Source organism: Ruditapes philippinarum, unplaced genomic scaffold (genome assembly GCF_026571515.1).
Source record: "Ruditapes philippinarum isolate M1 unplaced genomic scaffold, ASM2657151v2 ctg166_1_1_1_1, whole genome shotgun sequence".
Lineage (NCBI taxonomy): Eukaryota > Metazoa > Mollusca > Bivalvia > Venerida > Veneridae > Ruditapes > Ruditapes philippinarum.
Genome location: NW_026855289.1, coordinates 207,677 through 214,740, shown reverse-complemented (window position 1 = coordinate 214,740; position 7,064 = coordinate 207,677). Strand labels below are relative to the sequence as shown.

At 33.1% G+C, this 7,064-nt stretch overlaps 1 long non-coding RNA gene across 1 annotated transcript; it reads left to right on the top strand.

Annotated features, from left to right (window-relative positions):
• Positions 1 to 478: 478 nt before the first annotated feature.
• Positions 479 to 5,983, top strand: LOC132742769 (uncharacterized). Its single transcript, XR_009627480.1, has 3 exons — positions 479 to 510; positions 4,876 to 4,951; positions 5,243 to 5,983. It is a non-coding gene; the product is annotated as an uncharacterized LOC132742769 (long non-coding RNA).
• The last annotated feature ends 1,081 nt before the right edge of the window (positions 5,984 to 7,064 follow it).

Here is a 7,064-nt window from a genome sequence, read left to right as displayed (position 1 = left end):
TGGCAGATTTGTTAGATTGGAAGTTGTTTCAGTGTGGAGAGAGATGAACACTTTGTATGGTCAGGTAAAATTTGCTTTTGAAGTCACAAGTAAGTCTCAATAAAGGCATTTCCATTTCAAGTTGTTTAACTAGCTATCTATTGGAAAGTTGGTGGTTCTACTCTTAATAGGTGTCTGTCTTTGTCCGAAACAATGCCATTAAGGCACATTTTCCTCTACCTTTAAAGCTGGACAGTCACCAAAATAAAATGAATTGTATTTGCTTAATGGAAATACTGTATAGGTTATACTGTTACTTTTTGAGATTGCAATGTTGTTCTGTTAACCCCAGTGACATTTCAGAAAACCCTTGCAACATGTTGGCTGGATTTCTAGATTGATGTCGGAAGTTGTGTTGATGGATTTATGTTGGAATGTGGATGGTTGTGTGACATTGGTGAAGATTTGTCAGATTTGGAGTTGCTCCAGTGTGGAGAGATGATTGAAATAAACTACTAAAGTATCTCACAGGTACGTCTCATTATAGATAACAAGTCAGGACACAGTGTTTATAATAAGGTACAGTCCATCTTGCTTTGGATTGAAAATTTACTTTTAATAATTGATGGGTTTGAAAAATCAAAATATGAATATAGTGATAGACGACAAATATTCCAACTTTTTTGTCATATGCCAATCATAGCAAAAGTACCATTAATAACACACTTGTTTCCATAAGTCAGTCAAAAAAAAAAAACGAACAACAAAAGATGTGTACAAAATAAAGTTTTATTGGCATATTGGAGGCATGAAATTATTTGCATTTTATTCTCCATTATGTAGAATATGTAGTTACATGAAAATTATGACCGTCATCTTTAAGCATTTACAGTAACAACACAGTGTAAGTTTTAAATAACGTACATATTCACTTTTAAAATATCTTTTGATAGTGGACATAATGCACTGATTTGAAATAGAGAAAGAAATTTTTCATATACAAAAACATGGTAGTATTTGCTTTTCTATTTATTTCTCTATTTCAATTGTTTTAAAAAAAATTAGTAATTTGAATGCTTTTAACCGTCCAATAATTAAATAAATAACTGGCTTGAAATTTAAAAAAACAAGAATAATTATCACCATTGTCTAAATACACGAACGGGTATTAATTTTTCACAAGTTGGGACGGTCAACGGTGGATCAGTGTCAGTTTCTCTGGCTTCGATAATAGGTGTGAATTTCTTTTAAAATTGTAAAATCAGACCAAAATTTACTTAAAAATATAAGAGGTATTCAGTTAATGTATTTGGAATAATATGTTTGTATTTATATTGATTTATTAATTTATTGTAATGCCGAAGGCGGGCGGGCGGGCAGGCAGGCGGGCGGGCGTCAACTTTTGGTTTCCGCTCAATAACTTTAGTTTGCTTTGGCCTATTGACAACAAACTTGGTGTGTAGGTAGCTTATATCAAGAGGCAGCTTGGGATTGCTAGCCAGGTGTCTGTGATCAAGGTCAAGGTCACTGTTACTAAAAATAGAAATTCAGTTTCCGCTCAATAACTTGAGTTTGCTGCTTTGGCCTATTGACACCAAACTTGGTGTATGGATAGCTTATATTAAGAGGCAGCTTGGGATTGCTATCCAGGTGTCTGTGATCAAGGTCAAGGTCACTGTTACTAAAAAATAGAAATTCAGTTTCTGCTCAATAACTTGAGTTTGCTTTGGCCTATTGACACCAAACTTGATGAATGGGTAGCTTATATCAAGAGGCAGCTTGGGATTGCTACCAAGGTGTCTGTGATCAAGGTTAATGTACATGTATTTAGTTTTCATGTTATAACTTGAGTTTGCTTTGACCTTTTGACACCAAACTTGCTGAGTGGCAGCTTTGGATTGCCACTTAGATATCTGGGAGTAAGTTCAAAGTCATTTGCTTACAATAGAATTTTCAGCTTCTACTTAATAACTTCAGTGCACTTTGACCTATTGATTGCTGTCACATCAAAACTTAGACGTTGAAAACCTGGTTTTCGTCGCATTGCGGCGCTTCTTGTATAATACTGCACGTTTGTAACGTCAATTTTTGATTTTATAACCGTGATGTTAATATACACGGCTGAGAAATCTCATTTTTTTTTCTAAAAATGAAGTTTGCAGAAATATTTATTCCTTATAAATATTCCTGACAGGTTATATGGCCAAACAACCAAGCGGCTCGGGTTATATTTCCAAACAACCTTTTATATAGGGCCATATAAACGGTCGACAATCTTTATAACTAATTATATAGAGATAAAAAAGGACTGCTGATCTACTTTGGATAATATTGGGTATTGAATAAAAGGTTGTCGAATAACTGGGTCAGACTGTAAAAGAAATCCTTTACTTCATTTATTTATAACTTGGATGAAAAGAAATTTCTGTATAGGTTCCAAAAGATTTAAGTACCAAGCTATTAATTCATGTATCCATCAGCAAGCCTTAAAATTATCTTTGTATCCCAGTCCGTTGCAACCATACCAGTTTTGGTAAGGTCGGTCAATAACATTTTTTGTTATCCCAAATATTTTTTCCTTTCAAAGTTATATGGTTTAAGTTATAAATATAACAAAATGTGAATGTTAAGCATCTGTTTAAAGGTTAGAACCATGTTTTATCCAACATATATCCAAATTTTATCTTTACTATTAAAAACATGGGACTAATAAAAAGATGTGACAGCCTTGTTGGCACCCTCTGCTTTCTGATGTTTAGTAGAAAAAAAAAATTTTCTAGGCAGTACGATTTTTAGGTAGCTTTAATTTTTGTGGGAGGGGGAATAATATTTTATTTTAGGCCTATTCAAACTGAATATGCATACACTGAATGATTTGTTGAGAACATTAAAAATCATTAAAGGTAACTTAAGCAATAATATCCATTTCAGCATTGTTTATCGACTGTTTAACACCAGTTTAGAGTTTTGAAGCATAGTAATTGACAAAAAGCCTGTAGGCCGGAGTAGTAAATTTTCTCTCATCATAATGACGAATGCTATTTTAGCAAGTAGACATTACTATGCTGCCATTTTTTGAAAAACATTGTAAATCTTTTTCACACCCTACTCTCGCTAAGGTTTAAAAGTTATGAAACTAAAAAATATGATTTGAAAACAATGTTTCACCTTATTATTCAAGAATAACTTAATCAAATTTTCAACAATTTAAACTTGCGTGTCAGACTGTATTGTTTTGTGTTTACATCAGTGCTTGATAAGTCATTCTTTAAACCCCACCAATGTCAGTTTAAAATGATGTCATTGGGGCACCTTTATGAATGTGTTGCGTACTTAGGAGGATGTCATTATCCTGTTTACAAAATTAATTGACGCTGATAAGTCTTGTATAGATTTTATCACTTGATATAGATGGAACCTGTAGTGTTAGTGTATGTAAGATGTTATTTTAGCATCATATAAGTAAACAAATATTAAGAAAAATATTAGTAAAAAAAGGTGATACTTTACAAAGCTTTTTTAAGGGAAACAATATTTTTTAATCGAGTGGAAAAAAAATAACAACCACATTAACATGTAGTCCCTATCCCTTTTTATCAGCAGTTTTTCGTATAGATTCACATCCAATAAGCTATCATATAATTATAAGTATTCACTTAAAAAATGCTGTATCAAATTGGTATGCATTTTTAGCTCGACTATTCGCAGAATAATCGAGCTAATGCAGTCACCCATTTGTGGGCGTCCCTGTTTTTGCGTGTAAGCTGGTATCTCCATAACTACTGAAAGGAATGGATTGAAACTTCACACACTTGTTGTCTGCGATTATCTTAGATATCTTAGATAATTGGCACAAGTCCCATAACTCTGATTTGCTTTTTAACATAATTATGCCCCTTTTTCAACTTAGCAATTCTTGGTTAAGTTTTTGCGTGTAAATTGGTATCTCCATAACTACTGAAGAGAATGGATTGAAACTTCACACACTTGTTCTCTGTGATTATCTAAGATGATTGGCACAAGTCCCAAAACTCTGATTTTTTTTTTGCATAATTATGCCCCTTTTTCGACTTCTAGGTAAATTTTTGCTTGTAAGCCGGTATCTCCATAACTACTGAAGGGTTTGTACCTTTTCGGACAATTTTATGTATTCATATAGGTAAGCATTATTATACTCAATGAAACACCTTTGTGACAACTTTTCGAATAGTCGAGCGTTACTGTCCTCCGACAGTCCTTGTTAATGGACAGATAACTCTGACTAGTTTTGCTTAATTGTCTCCCTTTAAATTTAAAATAGTTTATATTTAAAAACAAAAAGCATCACACATTTGCTATAAACTTAAAATACTTGACTGCTATCAAGGACAAGTAACTCTGCCAGGCACTTTGTTGAATTATGCCCCCCCCCCCCTTTTCTACTTTCTGTTTTTTAAGGGGAGCATGCTGCCTGTTAACAGGTCTTGACAGGTCTAATTAATTCACTCCAGATCACGGCAATAAGCCACATTGAATTTACCAGAGCTCAATTTGGCCACTGCATTGTTACTGGGCATGCTATCATGCATGTTTACCTGTACTGATTGCCTAGCTTCACTTACACAATGAACTGATTACTTCTGTACATGTCAAGGCAGCGGTACAGTGTGAATTGCCATAGTAAGAATTTAGTGATCAATCACAATGAAAGTGACCTGCACTGTCAGGGAATCAAACTCAGGTTGCCAGATTCACAGTTCTGCCTATTGAGCTAACCGGATAGCTATTTTGATAATTGATAATTTGTCTAATAATTGCCATTTATACTTTTTGTTGATTCTTTAATTTGGTCATCATTCATGATCTTGTATTAAAATGTACTGATTATTAACCAATTCTTCTGTATTTTTCTTGTAGGAGATCTGTTGTTTCATTGGAAAATGGTGAAGTGTGTGTGTTGATCTTACGGGACAATTAATGATTCCAGTATCTTGTAAGAAAGTTTCAATGATTTACAAATGTATTGACATTTATTCCAAGTAGAAGTTGTTTCATGTCGACCGAGTAGAACCACCGACCTTTCATAGTTTATAATGTCTTTAAATCTTTAAACTTTAAAAAGTAAAGAATTTAGCAAAATTTCATTCATAGTAAATTATTTATTAGTTAAAATAATTTATTCGAATATATTAGTTGTTAAGAATGTATAATGTACAATAACTTGCATTTCTCTTTTCAAAAATAGTTGTTAAATGGTGAGTACTAGATGATATTTTCCATCAAGTTACCAAGACAAGACGGTAAGAATGGCAATGTTTTTAGTTGCTCAGCAGTGTGAAAGACAAGGCAAGTACAGAACAGAGAGGTAAAATATTGAAAAGGTGTAATATTGTATTTATTGTGGTGGGAGGGACATAAATAAATGCCATTATGAATTATATGTTGCGGTTAGTGTTAAATTGTGATATGAATAGAAAAGGATATTGTGAATTGCCTGGATGGAAATGAGAATGAATTTAAAACATTGTGAAGTTTTGAGAATGGAAATAGGGCATGAAAAGTTAGTGCAGTGAAAAATGGAAAGTGTTAGTTGAAATATGAAAGAAATGAAAATGGAAAGTGTTAGTTGAAATATGAAACAAATGAAGGAACTACAAGAGGTCAGCAATAGACATTTTTGAAAAATGGAGATGTGAAAGTGAAAAATGAATGAAAATAATTGGAAAGGGAGAGAATATATGGAAATTGGAATGGAAACAATGGAATAATAGTCAAGGAAATGGAAAAAACTACGAGTGTTGAATGAAATGAAATTTGAAAGCGAAAATACTTTATCATATGTTAAAAGCAAATGAATAAAAAAGAATATAATTGGGTTGAGAAAATGTAGATGAAAAAGATAATGAAAGTAATTGGCGTTCTAGACAGATCAACTTTCTGTAGAAAGTTAATTCCAGGTTTCCTGGCATCAATGATTGTTGATTGTTTGCACCTCCCCATCATAGTTCTGCCATGAAGGGGAAGTGCAGATTCTATTCTTATCTAACTTTATCTCGATCTTTACAAATTTTCTTTTCTATACAAAGTTTTCCTCACTTATTGGCCAGACAAGATTATGTAGGTACTGACCATTGGTCATTGACATATACCAGTTGTGACAAACCTCTCCATCAAAATATTTGATCTTACTAGCTTTTGTAATGACATTGACCAATTTACAAGACTTTACAAACCGGTCATAGCTTTCCCAATAGTTATTAATTGGGGAAGCTTTTTGACTAATTTACTTTAACGACGAGGCCCATGCAATCTTAGACCAAAACTTTTTCCGGTTATTGGTCAGACAGAGACATTTGGCATTTATTGAAGCTCTTTGGCGGCCGTTGAATGGTGGGAGATGTGTGTACTTGTGACTTAAACCTCAGTGTCTATTCTAGGACTTGTTAATGCGGGATTCACACTATTTTTTAAAGATTGCGCACATTTTGGAAACACGTGTGAAATCCTGCATCTGAATTGATCAGTTTTCTCAAAAAGCATAAAGGTCTAGACAACTTATTTTGTTTACATGAACACGGGGAAGCCAAAGGGGGGTAATTGTGAACTAAATAAACAATCTCCTTCACAGTGATCTCCCCTTGTTAGTATAGTGATTACAATCTGCCAAGGGAGGTAATCACTGTGAGGAGTTTGCTAAATAAAATCAATATTTTTTCGTTGACAACTCCTTTTTCTATAAAGTTTGTAACGGCACTTTTAGAATCTGTTTGCAGCAAAATTCATGTTCAATAATCCTAACTCTAACCCTAACACATAACACTAACCCTTACTCATAACTCGATATTAATAATAATGTGTAATATGATAAAAATAGCTGCAGACATATTCTAGTTGAGCCATCCCTGATTTGTTTCTTTAATGAATAAAAACCCAATCTAGTTATCTTTTTATTTTAAAGAAAATAAAAATATTAGCTCTGGCTCAATATAAACAACATTGAATTTTTTTACACAATTACTCTTTTTACTGGCACCCCTTGTTTTTGAAAAACCTATTTTTTAATGAGGGGGAAAATACACCCGTACTTTTAAAATTCTAGAAAAGAC